This window comes from Gopherus flavomarginatus, chromosome 5 (genome assembly GCF_025201925.1).
Source record: "Gopherus flavomarginatus isolate rGopFla2 chromosome 5, rGopFla2.mat.asm, whole genome shotgun sequence".
Taxonomy (NCBI): domain Eukaryota; kingdom Metazoa; phylum Chordata; order Testudines; family Testudinidae; genus Gopherus; species Gopherus flavomarginatus.
This window is the reverse complement of record NC_066621.1, coordinates 113,292,285-113,308,075: the sequence shown is the minus strand read 5'-3', so window position 1 is coordinate 113,308,075 and position 15,791 is coordinate 113,292,285. Positions and strand designations below refer to the sequence as shown.

Genomic DNA, 15,791 nt, shown 5'->3' with positions numbered 1-15,791 from the left:
CCACCATTAATGGCCCACACTTTGCGTAATTACAATAGGCCCCCAGAGTTATATTTCATATTTCTAGTTTCAGATACAAGAGTGATACGATTATACAAATAGGATGACCACACTCAGTAGATTCTAAGCTTTGTAATTATACCTTACAACAGACCTTTTGCATAAAGCATATTCCAGTTACATTATATTCACTCATTAGCATATATTTATAAAATCATATAGAGTGCAACATCACAGTAGGAACAAAGCATAATCTGAGAAAAGGGGTTTAACACAATAAAAGGTCTGCACACACATCTATCTGACTCATAGTCCTAGGTTGGCCTGTCATGCCCCAGACACTGCAACCTTTGGAGCCTGGCTATACCTTAGCTCAATAACCCTGTCTCCCGCTCTTCAGGGAGTGTGGCTCTTTTTAAAACCAGCCAAAGGCCTTGGTTTTCTCTTGTCTTGCCTGAGCCTGGTTAAACCAGTTCGGGTGGCTCCTCAGGGACTCAGAGTTGTACTTCAACGCTGTTGTCTGTGGTGCAACTGTTATCAGGACATTGTACCCACTTCCTCCATATGTGCAGTCAGCCTGTGATGAATTAACCCCTTATAGACCTACAGTAAACAACACGCTAACAATCAGACTAACAGAACATATAATATTCATAAGCTATTTCAGGCAGCTCCCATGTCCTTCTCAGGCATTATACCATTGCCTGCAATGGGAGCACAGTTAGGTTAACTCAGAGCATTTTGAAAATCCCACCATACTGTTCATGGTATACAGTATTTGGACCTGTTCACATTTTGGGTTTGTTCTGTTCCTTTCTTTGAATAGGCCTGTACTACACCAGGATCTGCTCATGTGACAAGAGGGACACACACCCACATGTTTGCAAATGCTCTGGCGGAGGATCAGCATTTCCCATGGCACCTACTGACAAACAGACACACAAGGGCACTTGACCATCATGGCAAACGTTCTTACTGCTTAAGGTCAGGAGCATCATGTTCTCTTCTTATTAGTCAGCAATTTGTAGAACAGAGATGTTGTTTTTTCTCCTTTTTGGATGCTTTGTTTTGCAGCTGCACTATTGTTTCCCTCTCTCTTCCTTTCTCTAGGAATCTGAGAAAAACTCCCTTTTACCAGAATTTGGAGGTGGGGTATTTTTTCAGGCCCTTCAATGTGGTACAGTGATATTCCCCCATCTGAATCCCTACTCAATAACAAACAACGGGGTTGTGTCAGGGAGACAAGGAGTGCAGGGGCTCCTGGGTGAGCAGGTTCTCTTGGGGTTTGGATGCAGGAGTGGGATTACAGCCTTGCTGTGCATCTGAACTAACAACCCTCTTCTGTTTCCTCTTTTACAGATCTCAGGGGCATGGGAGATGCTGCTGGGGCAGTGGACACATTGCCATGGCAACCCCCTCTAGCATGTACATGGCTGGAGGTGCCACCTGACTGTCTGCCAGCTGGCCATTGATTTTGTCCATTATGTTTTTTCAAGTGAATCACCGTGGGACAAAGCAAACAGAAAAGTGTACATCTGTTAAAGAATCTTATTAAACTGGTTTTCCCCAACCCCCCAGGAGCAACCCTAGCACTTGGCTCTGCCTAGCTCCACCTGCACCCTGTTCAGTGCAGGCCTGAGAGCATCTGAGGCAACACTTGTCTGGTCTTGGTCCTGGCCCCTTCCATACAGCCTCCCTGTCACCCCCGCTCTCATATTTTGTGATTGGGGGGAGGGGAGGTGACAGGGAGCCTATGTGGAAGGGATTAGGGCCAAGACCAGACAAATGTTGCCTCAGATGCTCTCAGACCTGCCCTGAACAGGGGGTAGATGGGGCTAGGCAGAGCTGAAAGTGCATGGGCTGGTTTTAGGGATACATGCAGCCTGCAGGGATGTGGCTCAATAGATGGCAGAGCCAGAGCTCTGGGCTGTCAATGCTTTTAGTGAAGTGGGGTAGGAGGATTGTGGGAGTGCAATAGCCACTTATTAACAGTGGTGCTGCACTATTGCAAGTTTACATGGAGGTGGGTGCAACCAGAACCAGCTTTCCGTAGAGCTAAAATGCCTCATGCATTGACAAGTTGAAATATCTTCAGACACTGTGGGGTTTGACCTGAAATAAATCCCTATACAAGGGCTGCAACTAGATCTTAGATATGATTCTGAAATACAATCAAAGTTTCAACATATGAAGCTCTGGCCAAATGCCAGTTACCAGGCCAACTGGGCATCCTGCCTTAATTTTCAAAGTAAACACCTGATTTTGTTTTAGTTTTGATAGTTGTTTAAAAAGACTATTTTGCACGCACCGTTTGCCAGTTCCTGTTTACAGTCCTTGTCATTTTTTTTTTCCTGGTCTGCTGTTATGATTCCTTTCAAGAATAAAACAGACTCTGCTTGCTTTCTGCTCACTGCCTGAGTTAGAGGGTTACACACATTTAACATCTAAAAAGAGGTTTTAATCAAGCATTGTGCGAGAATAAGCTATTTCCTGAGCAATTAAGAAGGATAAACTGGTAATTTCCAGCTAGAACAGACAAACAGCAACAATACTGCCAATGCTGAGTGTGTTAAAAAAACATGAGTCAATCCCTCTCCCCCTCCCATCATAAGATTTTTTTTTAAAATAATACTTTTAGGATTCTTTTTATTTACCTTATTTTTGAACTTTTAAGTTCACGTTTCTCTGTAACCATAAGGCCTAGCAAGATTTTTTTTTAAAACCAAAACCTGAGATCTTCATGTATTCCTGTGGTTCGATGTTGGGCTTTAAGAAAACCACCAACTATTGTGGCAATTGGCAACACTGCAGCCAGCAGCTGCCAATTGCTAAACTGCCAATTTAAGGCAAAATTGTTTAGCTCTGTCCAATCTAAAGGGCAAGCTAATGCCAGACAGGCAAGCTGGGCAAAGTTCTAGTAAGAGGCCATGCTACAAGGGGAGTCATGCCTTGTCTGTGTCAGAGATGTTACACTGGTCCCTTCCCTAGCTCAGTATTGATTGCAAAGTACCCAGTTTGTCTCCACAGGGCCGGCTCCAGGCACACCAGCAAAGGAAGCAGGTGCCTGGGGTGGCCAATATAAAGGGGCGGCACGTCCAGGTCTGCGGGGATGCACAGAGATGCATTGGGAAATGAGATCTGCCATTGCAGTGGCTCTCAGAGCTGACAGCTCCCTCAGCCAGCAGACCTTATTAGTTAAGCAGCTGTGCATCCTTAACGATTGCCCCCCAACCATTGTGCCACTCAGACACCATCCCTGAAATCCTCCAGCACCTGCTCTGCCATGCTGTAACTGCTGATCCAGCTGTGCAGTGCTGGCTAAGATGACAACATCTGTCCCTCTTCACCCCAGGTTCTGTTCCCTGATTCCAGCCATGCCTCTGCTCTGTTAATGGCAGGCTCCTAATTCATTTCTGTGTTTCAGTGAAGCTGCCACTGAATTTTCAGTCTGCTGCATTGCTGTGTTGTCACAACCAGGGAGCCTGTGCAGGATTTAGGCTTGGCTTGCTGAGGAGCATGTGGACCCTTGTGTGCAAGTGCTAAGCCTTATTATTCCATTTATTAATTACTAAGCAATTAAGTTTTCCTTTACCACAAAGGATCTAGACTGAGCACCAGGATCTGATCCCAAAATTCCAAATGTCACCTTGGATCTCCTGCTTTCCTATCTGTCTTGAACAGATGCGAAATTATTAAGAATGGGGCATGGACTGTATTTTTGTTCTGCGTTTGTACAGCACTTAGAACCATGGGGTCCTGGGCCACGTATAAGACTCCAAGATGCTATAATAACAAATTAATAGGCATGTTTGCAAATATGATCAAATTGAGGAGTACTTGTGGCACCTTAGAGACTAACAAATTTATTTGAGCATAAGCTTTTGTGGGCTAAAACCCACTTCATCGGATGCATGCAGTGGAAAACACAGTAGGAAGATATATATACATAGAGAACATGAAAAAATGAGTGCTGCCATACCAACTATAATGAGAGTAATTAAGGTGGGCCATTATCAGCAGGAAAAAAAACTTTTGTAGTATTTCAAGTAACTCTTAAAGGGACCTCTGCAAAAGATGCTATGTTCTTTAAAGAGTATGCTAAAAAGTTAACAGTCTGCAGCTTGGCGGTGAAAATGTGAAAAGAATGAGCCAGATTTTTCTGCTAATTTGTTAGTTAAAAACAAAAAGAAAACCTGTCTGAATTGTAAATTCAGGATGTCAGTTCCACAATGTTTTCCAAAATGGGGCCCCATAACTGAACTCAGCAAAAGAGGGTTACTTTTTTTCCTCCCTTTATTTTTTCACTTGGCTAGTTTTTTTGTTTGTTTGTTAGGGTTTTTTTGGCTTACTGTCCGCTGTGGCAGAGATGGGGCAGGAAAAGAGCAAGCTGAGCTTTAACCTCACTGCACATGGCTCTTTGCAGCTTACTCAGTTCCTGCTGCAGGGAGACTTTAAGAGGAAGATGATCAGCATTGTCTCAAAACCCAGCTTCCTTTATTGCAATCAGTAACCAACCTCAGGGCTCTAGGAAAGAAATGAAACAAAATGGTGCCACTGCTGTGGACTGCTTGCTAGCCACTCCATCAGTGCCCATTTTAATACTTAGTGTGGGAAGATCAAGCCTATAGTTAGGCTGTTTTTTATTTTCTAATTTGCTGGCATATTTAGCTGAGCTTGAAAGCAGGACCAGTTTCGGGCATTTGAAGACCTTCAGAAAGATTCTTCTTTGCAGGCCATTTTCCCTTGCACCCTTCTTATTGGCCTAAACATAGGTATAGCTAGTGAAGAGCCAGATAGTACACTCAGCCAACAGCAGACCCCAGAGTCCCATAGGGCAGTAGTTTTCAAACTTTTTTCCTCGTCAGCCAGTTGAAAATTGTTGATGCAACATAATTATATCTTTTGACTAGAGTTTTCATAAAATCACAATATTGCAACACATTCCAGCTTAACCCACTTTACATAACCAACACTAGACAGTAGCCTTGGTAAGCCTATGGTAAGGAGTGTGGGAGGGGGTCCAGAGTAGGGCAGAGGGTGCAGGGGTGCAGGCTCTGTCTGGGGGTGAGGGCTCTAGGGTGAAGCTGGGGATGAGGGGTTCAGGGTGCAGGAGGGGGCTCAGGGCTGAAGCTGAGGGTTAGAATGCAGGGGGGTGAAAGCTCTGGCTGGGGGTGTGGGCTCTGGGATGGGGCCAGAGATGAGGAGTTGGGGTGTAGGCAGGCTGCCCCAGGGTTGGGGCCAGAGGACTCCCACCAGCCCTCTCCCCACCAGCAGCAACTAGCTCCGAGGGGAGGGTCTCCCTCTCTCCCTGCCAGCAGGCAGCATGGAGCTGGAGCTCTGGGGAAGGGTCCCTCTCTCCCACCCTGGCAGCAGCGAGCTCCAGGGATGAGGGAGAGGCCAGCAGCAGCCATGCAAGCCCCAACTTGCTCCCCTCCCCAGTTCCCACCCACTCTCTACCTCTCTCCTCTCCAGGTCCCTGCTACATGGCCCTTTAGAGCTGCTGTGCAGCGATCATGATAATTTGAATCAGCAAGTGACCCAGTGCCTGACATTCCACAACCCAGTACTGAGTCACGACCCGTACTTGGAAAAACACTGTTCAGTCTAGAGTGTACTTTTGTATAAAACCAGTGAATACCAACTGCAAAGCCCAAGGGCAAAATCGGATAACGCTCTCCCATTTTTTGCATACAGAACATTTTATTCTTCTGTAATGTCAAAGCCACTACATTTCCTCAGGAGGCAGAGTTGAAATCAGGAAGGAAGCTGTGTAAAATTGGGATTTCCCAGACTCCAGCAGCGTCTCATAAAATGGTGCTTCTGAACTAGCAGAAAGTCTGGAAATATGGAAACCACAAGAGTTTCTCCCCCTCAACCCCCACTTTTTTTCTTCAAACTGACACCCATTGTAACTTGGATTTCAGTTCTGTGACATCTCTCCCACCTCAGACAGAAGGATGGATGTACGAGCCCTACTCACACAAAGGCTCACACAAAGCATTAAATGGTATGACGATTGAAAAGTGACAAATGCACACAAAGCGCCCTCCACAGGCAAATGAATTAATTTTAAATCCAGATGCTTCTACAGTAAAGAGTTTACTGGCAGGACTAGGGTCAGACTACAGTTCTTTACTATGGATATAACATGGTTTGGTTCTGCCCACATTGCTCCCAACTACTTACAAAATCGACCAAAACCAGGTTCCATCTTGCAGTGTAGACAAGTCCTAGCCACATTGTAACTGTTCCCAAATCACACAATCACCTTGGACAAGATCTATAGTGTTTTAAGCATGGTAGTAACCTAACAGTGGTCTAATGTAGTTTGATCTTTGTGTTTCCATCTACTCTGCAAAATCAGCTGTGCTTAAGGATCTGGTTATAAATGCCACACTTTTAAACCATGATGTGGGGTTCTATCTATAATACCAGAAGGAAATGTATTTTAACAAGGTTACACAACATAGACAATGTATGTGGACAGGACTACACTTTTTGTGGAGGAAGTGTCAGTGCTTACAACACCTTGCAACTGAAATAAATAGATAGCTGCAGAGTTTAGGATGACTTCCAAGCAGACTGGTTTCAGATTAGTCTATCTTAAATAGATTAAAAGGTATTTGGACAAAGGCTCTCCAAAGGCATGAAGGATATCCAGATGGCTGTGTGCACTAATGTATTTATTTTACATTTAAGCATTGCTATAGAGCTCAGTATCCGAATGCTGATGTTGCTACTTGCTGATCATCGAATTCCCAGTAGGGTGTAGTCCTGTCTTTTCAAAGGGCGTGACACTGATAAGATTAAGCACAGTTCTTTTGCTGCTCACTTGGGGGGGGCTAGAGGGTGGGGGAATGAGTCGATCATTTTGCTGTTCTGCTACTTTACAACTTTCTTGATGCCTTTAAAGACAACATCTACAAAGTTTTTCTGGGCTCATCTTCGTTTTTACATGAAATGAAGTAATATTTTGTTGATACCCTCTCATCCATATCAAAGAATCACATCTAGAACATGTGCACAATGGGTTTCAAACATGGTCACAGTTGAAACTGGCTCATAACAGTTTATCAGCCTATGTGGACAGCAGCCAAACCATGTTAAAAATATGTTATATTTGGCATTGTCAATGGCAGACGTTTTGGGTAAATAGTTCTCACAATTGCTAACAGTGCGGCACAGTGTCTCCACTGGTTACAACAGTGGGCGACATAGCCAAAGGCCTCCTGCCGCAGCCAGCGAGCAGCATGAGGTGACAGTATTAGGCCAGTGGGAGCCTTGTGCACACTAGTGGTATCACCAGTGAAGCTACACCAGTGTTAATAACAGTGGGAAATGTTTGCCAGCATAACCAAGCACAGACACAGCTGAAACAAGCTAAACAGGTTTTGCTGCAGCCATAGGGTTGCCAATTTTGGTTGGATGTATTCCTGGAGGTTTCATCGCAGGACCTAATCTTCCATTTTCTTTAATTCCTGGAGATTCCAGGACAATGCTGGAGGGTTGGCAGCCCTATACAACCGTGTTTACTCACCCTTTCTAAACACTGTTCTACAGTCAATGAAAATGGGGCCAGTGAGATCACTGATAGTGCCATAGTCAGGCACAAATGTGTCTAGGTGGGATGCTCGCTGATGGATGACTAGTGCAACAGCCTTGGACTGCTGCTACACTAGGTTATTTTTCTTTCCAAATTTACAAAAGTGGGTGAACAAAAATGAATGCACAATTTTGCTCCCAGACAGTTGTTGCAAATGCACAGTCATGGTAGTTGTATACATAAAGGGCCAGAACGAGATTTGAGCAAGACTGGGGCTTGCTGCCCTACAGTCCTTTACAAGGGAGCCCACGGGCAGAAGAGGCTGGATGGAAAGAGGTGGCGAATGGGCAGAACCTTGACTCTCTCCATCCTCCCAACACAGCTGACCTGACCAAGCAGCCAAAGTAACCTGCTCTTGGTATAGACCAGTAGCAAATTCTTCCACCCAGAGTGCGGGGAACCTGAAAGTTGCCACAATTCATTCCCTGGTACGTTCCTGGGGCAGCTCAACTATCCGTTTAGAATAAACTTTTAAATCTAGTCCTTAATGAGCCAGTTTTACCCAGAATTGTAATAACTATGCAGGTACGTTTTGTATGTGAATTTTTCCTCCATATGTGTTTCAGAACATTTGGGCCCAAGTCGCAGAACACTTCCTCCAGTTGCAGTGATGAAACCTGATTTTACTTTTGTTGATGGGCAGTGCTATCCCAGTGTAGTGTCGATATACTGGTGTGGGAAGGGAGAGAAAAGGGCGAAAGTGGTTATTTGTCCTAGGGGAAGCCTTCCATCTCAAGTTATTTTTTAAAAAGTACCCCCAAACTTCAGCAATCTGCTGTGTGTGACTCCTTTTTGCATATACAAGGTCAGGATCATGTTTTTACATTTTGACAGGCCAGAACTGCTGAAAATCCAGCCAGCACTGAGTAAGCACTCTTCAGGCATGTCCTCTAGAAGCCTGAGATAGTGACTCTGACCCTGGAAGCTGAAACAATGAACCCATCCTCATGCTCCACTTCCACGAGGCTTTTTTAAAGAGCATTTTGGCACTGCCAGCGCTATTGCATGGTGTGGTACAGCACACCTGCTCCAAACCATGCAGCCATACATGCAAGTTCCTGCTTGCCACAGTGCAGGAACACACCCTCCCCACTTTGTGATTACATCTGCTCCTAAATGGGGAAAAGGTCACATACACAATAATAGTTAAAGCAGCTCAAAGAAGAGTTCTAGCAGCAGTTGCCACTCCAGATCATGCTGCAAAGGTTTTCTGTCTAGCCGCGTGGAATTATAGGCGCCAACTTTCCCCAGTGCTGGTGGGGGCTTGCACCCCCCTGCCCCTGGTCCAGCCCCGACTCCACCCTTTCCCTGCCCTGCCCCCATTCCAACCCTTTCCCCAAAGTCCACACCACAACTCCACCCCCTCCCTGCCCCATTGGACTCTTTCCCTGAATCCCCATCCCGTTCCCACCTCTTCCTCGAGCACGCCGCGTTCCCCCTCCTACCCCCTCCCTCCCAGCACTTGCTGTGTGAAACAACTGTTTCACAGCACAAGCACTGGGAACTAGGGGGAAAAAAGCAGGCATGCGGCGTGCTCAGGGGAGAAGGCGGAGGTAAGTTGGGGCGGGGAGCTGCCGGTGGGTGCAGAGCACCCACCAATTTTTCCTCATGGGTGCTCCAGCTGGAGCACCCACGGTGTCAGTGCCTAGGAGTGGAATCAGCACCAAAGCCTGCAGCTTCTTCAGTCTACAGACAGTTAAACGTTTTGGATGGGATTCACAAAGGGACTCGGGCATTGGATCAGTGAGCCTCACAGCACCTAACTTTCAGGCACCTAGACAATCAAAGGAACAACACTGTAGCTCCACCAAGCCCAGTTAAGTGCTCCCTATACAATGAATGGGACTAGGCAGGCACCTTAGACAAGCCCCACAGCCAGGACACTGAGGGGGAAGCCACCTAAGCTAGTCAATGGGAGATGCTATGGGGTTTGTGTTAAGCCCCGCCCTTCTCCTGGACATAGCCACCCAAGTCCAGGCTGCAGAAGGGACGGGGGACACCTATCTCTGCTTAGTGATCCATGAATGGGAACCTGCCACCTAAGGGATTCATTTCAGGAATGAGTTAGGTGCCTGCCTTAGCTCCAAAAAATGCCCGAATGGCCCAATGACTGTGCCACTGTGGATAAATATTTAAATAGTCATTGAGCCAGAGAGAGAGAGAGAGAGAGAGAGAGATAGAATGGCTCTGTGGTCCATTGTTTAGGGCACCCACCTGGTAGGGAAGACACTCCTAGGTCCAGTCCCCCTGCTTCAATCACTTTCATCATTTATCCACAGTGGAACAGCTCCAACAGGAGACTGAGGAAGCCCTACATCAAAATACCCCACAGCTCAGTGGTTAGAACACTCATCTGAGAGCTGGGAGAGCCCCTGCTCAAGTTTTCTCCCCCTCTGGCAGAGAGGGGGAAACTGAATCTGGGTCTCCCACATCTCAGGCTCTAACCACTGGGCTAAAAGGGATCAGGCGGGTGGCAGCATCCAGGGCCGGCTTTAGGAAGTGCGGGGCCCAATTGGAACAGTTTCAATGGGGCCCCGGCAGGGAAGACAAAAAAAAAAAAAACACGTAAAAAAAAAACATGGGGCTTGTACTCACCGGGCGGTGCTCCAAGTTTTCGGCGGCACTTCGGCAGTGGGTCCTTCCTTCGCTCCAGATCTTCGGCGGCAATGAAGGACCCGCCACCGAAGACCCAGAACAAGTGAAGGACCCACCGCCGAAGTGCTGCCGAAGACCCGGAGCGCCGCCAGGTGAGTAAAAATTAAAAAGGTGCCTCTAGCCAGGGAAGAGATTCTCTCTGGGTGCGGGGCCCTCTTAGGTGTGGGGCCCGATTCGGAGGAATTGGTGGAATTGGCCTAAAGCCGGCCCTGGCAGCATCTAAACTACCTCCTCCTCCAACTGTATTGTGAATGGGACCTGATCTGGTAGGCACGCTGTTACCTAGCAACTCTGTGTTCTTGGGGAACCAGGTACAGTACTCAGACTGCCTGACCCACGAGAAAGACCTTTCTCCCACCCTAAGCCTCTGCTTGAACCAAAACCAATCAGAAGCAAGATTTACAAAAAGCAATGAAAAGGCAGTGTGAGACACACTGAAACCCCTGGGATAAGGGTGACAGGATTAAGGAAATTCCCCTAGCTTCATTTGCATCGAAGATAGGACAAGAAGGCATCTCCATTAGCACACAGAATGGAGAAGAGAGATTCCAAGGCAAGAATCGTATGAAACTCTGGGACCAGAAAAGCAGGGAACCACTGCATGATGGGGATCTCTGCTCCAGATGTTAATGAACCTGCCTGCACATACCCAGCTCAGTAATCATCAGACCAATTCTAGTAATAAATCCTTTATTGGTATCCAAAATACTGAAGCTCCCTAATTGCATTGTGAGCTCCCTCGAAAGAACACAGCCCATAGCCAGGAATGATCAGTTCCTATTGTCTAGCCTGAACAAAACAACTTTGGTACACTCCCTTGAGACAACTGTTTACACATAAACAAATCTCATGTTCTCCCTTGAACCACTGTTGTTTCTCTATAAAAACTCTATCCATGCTCAAGTGTTCTGATGCCTGGATGCAAAATACACACCAGTTCCATTGGGACTTCATCTTCTCCTGACTGATTGTGCTGGGGGCTCTACCTGTCTCCAGCACTCCAGACCCTCAGTTACCACCACCACCTGGGACTCCTGATTGATTCAAGCTTCACGGAGTGGTGAGAACCCAGCTTTCTCTCTCTCTAGGTTCAGCCTTCTGACCCTGAGTTGTGTAATCAGTTATAGTTTTCTAAACCTGACTTTTATAATAAAATTTAAGTTAGATTTATTATAACTGTTTTGTTTGTTGGACTCCCTTATGGTTATTACCTGGCAATAAATAACTTTCATGGTTAATCTGGTTGCTTCTTTCTCTCTCTTCCCCTCATGGGTGTTTTTTGGTTTCCTCATTTGCTTTGCAGCAATGCTCCTCATACCTAAGCTAAAGGATCCCTGCAGAATCCAGAAATCATGTGGGGTTTGCTCATCAAGCTGGTTACTACCACAACAATTGTAATGTGAAAGTGGGGATACGGACATGCTGAACCTGGAACATATAAGGGTGGCAGAGTGAAAGTGCTGCTCTACCCAGCCTGTTCAGGCAAACTCTATTCTGGTGCAGTGCCCATTGCATATGAGGGTGACAGCTTGGTGCTGCTCGACCCAGCCTGCTAAATCCAAGGGCCCATGAGGGTAACAGCTTGGAAATGCTGTTCGACCCAGCCTACTGAGTCCAGAGACATACAAGGGATCAGCTTAGGAGTGCTGATTAACCCGGTCCTCTCAGACACGCTCTCTTAATGTGCGTGTTCGTCTGATTCTGGGACTGCAAGAACCCAGCCCTGGGGAACCTAGGTCCTGCAGGATAGCTCCATCAGGAGAGGATTTGCAGAAGGGAGAAGTAGAGCTCCATATGAGAACACAAGTGACACAAGCAGTACACTGATAGAATTACAGACCCCCGCTCCCCGAAGAGTAACTCTAATAAATGAGCATAGCCCAAAGTAACAGGTCAATATGGTAACAATGCTCAGAGGTTGCCTATCAGATCAGACCCCACAAATTACTTAGGTGGCCGAATGTTTCTCTTCACCAGTTCATGCATCATTGTGGAGTTTAGTCACCTGGGCACCTAAAGGGCAGAAGCAGTGTATATGTCCCAAGGTCCAAAAGTTGGGCACTCAGGAACTTTTACAGCAGAAAGTTAGGTGCCAAGTGCAGGCACCTATAGGGTGAGCCTGCAGCCAGGCAGAAGTTTTGAAAATCGCAGTGGTACTGCGCACAGGGAATTTAGGCATCTAACTTGCTTTGTGGATCATACTCTTCATTCCTTCTACCATAAACACTGCTTTTTGTGCCCGTTGCATCATTAGAAAGGATAAATAGGATGATCCGTTTTACTTTCACTATCATTCTTTACACTGTTACTTCTCATTCACATCCTCTTTGATTTAAACAGTCAATCTTTTCCACCCTCTCCTCATACTGAAGACTATCCATGCCTCTGATAATTTTTACCACCTGTCTCTGGACCCTTGTTAGGTTCTTTTTGAGATGATCAGAACCTTCTATTCCAGGTGAAGGCATGTCACCGATTTATAAATATTATTTTCATTTGCTATTTTCTATCCTATTTTTGTACACCCCAACATTGTTTGCTTTCTGGACAGTCACTGCAAGTGGAGCAGCTGTGCTCATTCAGCTACCTATCGAGATGCTCACATCTATTTTCTGAGTGGGAGTAAGGAAGTTGTAGGTGTCATTGCAAATAACTCAACGTAAAAAAATTGCCTTCAGTGAGCATTGTGGTCATCCAGAGGATGTGACTATTTTTAAATTCTGAAGGCTAATTTTACAACTGTTCTGTATCGTGTTTATTTGAAATGCTGCTCACTAAGCCTGCTAATGGACCCTTCTCTATGAGGTGAAAGGGACAGTAGTCATACAGGCTTAGAACAGGTGTACTTTAAACACTTAACGCATCTCACACACAACAGGAGTGCTGTTTTTCTGTATCTGAAATTTGGGAATTGGCACAAGAAACAGAGAAAAGCAGAGCAAAATGGAAACCATTTCTTTAGGCAAAAATTGAAGGACCAAAAAATTATTCAATCCTTTTCTTCCATAGACAAATCTAGCCCAGTGAGTCTGATTTCAAATTATGGTGTTTCTATAGTTTTACTTTTGACATTTCAAACAAGTATGACCACAGTTCATAGGCTGTTTTCCACTGTTACAGGTGTTATTTGGACTACCACAGCAAATATGCAGTACAAAACAAATCTGCACTTGCTGAATTAGCTGGAACAAACTATGACACTTTAATGACGTCCTGTCTGGAAAGTGACTGAAATGAAAACTAACTCCTCTAAAAAACACATACATGATCAGGGTAATTATGCTACAAGAAAACATGCATATTCACATATTAACATGATAAGCTTCACTGAGCCTGAGACTATTATATCCGTCAGACAGTGACCTGTCATTTTGAGTTCTCAGAACAGTAGCAGCTTTTGTTTTATGTCCAGTAAGAGAAAAATCCAATGCTAATCTTTTGCTTTCCGCATGTCAGCAAGCTATATAAATTTAGTAGCTACTTCTAATAACTCGGTCTGCAAAGTACATTCCCATGCTGAGAATAAAAGTCTTAACTATTACAAGAAAGGGCTGGTTTGCTTTTTTTAAAGCAAATGTTTTGTACCAGTAATTCCTATTGCAGATGACAGATTTTCTCTCCCGACCAAAACTTTTCCATTGTAGATACTTATCAGATTAACAAGACTTGCCACAAATATATGGGAGGGAGGTAAGGGGAATGCAATATCCTTGGTCATGCCATTAATGTGTTGAGTGCATGTAAACATGGATCAATTTACTAGCTGCCTTTACAAGGAAGTAAATGTCTTCACTGAAAGCTTTCCAGTAAGATAGTCTGGTCTGGCTTTGTCTACTACAAACTGGGCAAAGATCAGTTCCATTAAATAGTGCCTGAAATCTTGGAAAGTGATACTACTGATCATACTATCTGGCTTTTCATCTTTTGTTTCCAAGGTGAAGACAGAGAGAAATTGCCTTGACAGACTCAGGTTGGTGGGGCTCATGCTAGTGCTCTACAAAAGCTGTGCAGACAGCACTTGGAAGTTGCAACTTGGGCTCTGAAGCTCGCTACAAGTTGTAGGTGAAGCTTACAGTGCTGTTGGGATAAGTAAGGGTTAAGTAAAGACCTGGGAAACTGCTGGTGCGCAGGCATGGTATTAGGGAATAAAAGCACAGGAAAGCAATATTGCTCCGCTTGATGGATAAGTTGCTATCCTTTCCCCTTCCCTTCTGCTTGTTAAGGATTGATAAATGTTGCAGCTGCATAAGGAATGTGGGGATCAAAAGGATACTCTTTGTGTAAAGCAATGTTATCTCGCCCGTCCCTTCCTTTCCCAGCTACTTAAACAAGCTCGGGGTCACGGCCCCTTCCTTCATCACCCATGAACTGCTGATTAAGGGAATTAAGGGAATGCGTGCCTACAAATACTGCAAAGAAATGTATCTTCAAGCTAAAAATGTCTGTATAATCTGTGTAATGCTGTAAACAGGGGCAGGGACAATTACATTCAGTATACGGGCGTTCATATAACTAAAGAAGGGTTTTGGGGGTGTTGCAGTAAATGTAGGCATTTACATATTAACTTAGATAGAAGAGTGTGATGTGATTAACTCAGTGCTTACTCCACAACTGGGTCAAGGGGAACAAGGACCGCAATAAAGAAGCCTGTCTACTCAATCCACCCCCGGGTTCCCCCTGCTCTTCCTCTAACACATATCTTCTAAAAGAACCTAATTATAGCCAAAATGCTTACTGGAAAAGTAAAGCCTTGTCATTTCATTTACCAGCTGAATGTGGTTAACCAATAGCTGGGTCGGTCTCAATGGCCTGACTTCCAACAAAGCACAGCAAGGTAGTTGCTCTGCTCCACACAAAACCATGACCTAGAATCAGGTAGTCTACAAAGATAACAGGGTGATACCTTATAAAAGAAATGATTGTAGTAAGTGTCTTTCCTTTTCACCGCTAGCATGCAACACTGATCATGATTAATGAACAGGTAAAGTCAGTCATATAGAATTGGTGTGGGGGGAGGAGAGAGAGAGAGGAGAGAGGAGAGAAGAGAAGGGGCCAGGGATGTTATAGTTTTAAAGAATAGGTCTTATCTTTTTTTAAGCCACACTGAGCACTTTAAATTCTGAAGGATTTAGCAGCATTAAACCCTTGATTTTATATTAAAAGTCCTATGGATTATTTTTTTTTAATTAGATCAAGTTTGGCATTTTCTAACCCTGCCTCCTTGTTTTGAAGCAGGCTTTGTGGGCACCAGTCTAACTGCATCTGTAGTAAAAATCAAAGCAGCAGCAAGGAACAGAAAGGCAGAGTCCTGCCCTAAGGCACTGTTCTGGGAAAAAAGAATATTCTTCCTCTAAAAGCAGCAAAGAATCCTGTGGCACCTTATAGACTAACAGACGTTTTGGAGCATGAGCTTTCGTGGGTGAATACCCACTTCCTCAGATGCATGTGTATTCACCCACGAAAGCTCATGCTCCAAAACGTCTGTTAGTCTATAAGGTGCCACAGGATTCTTTGCTGCTTTTACAGATCCAGA

The 15,791-nt window shown here is 45.1% G+C and overlaps 1 long non-coding RNA gene across 1 annotated transcript in view; it reads left to right on the top strand.

The window, feature by feature from the left end:
* Nucleotides 1–4,242, top strand: part of LOC127051561 (uncharacterized) — a 40,289-nt gene extending 36,047 nt beyond the window's left edge. Inside the window, exon 3 of the long non-coding RNA XR_007774512.1 lies at nt 827–4,242. This is a non-coding gene — a long non-coding RNA (uncharacterized LOC127051561). The remainder of the gene's footprint in view (nt 1–826) is intronic.
* Nucleotides 4,243–15,791: the final 11,549 nt, after the last annotated feature.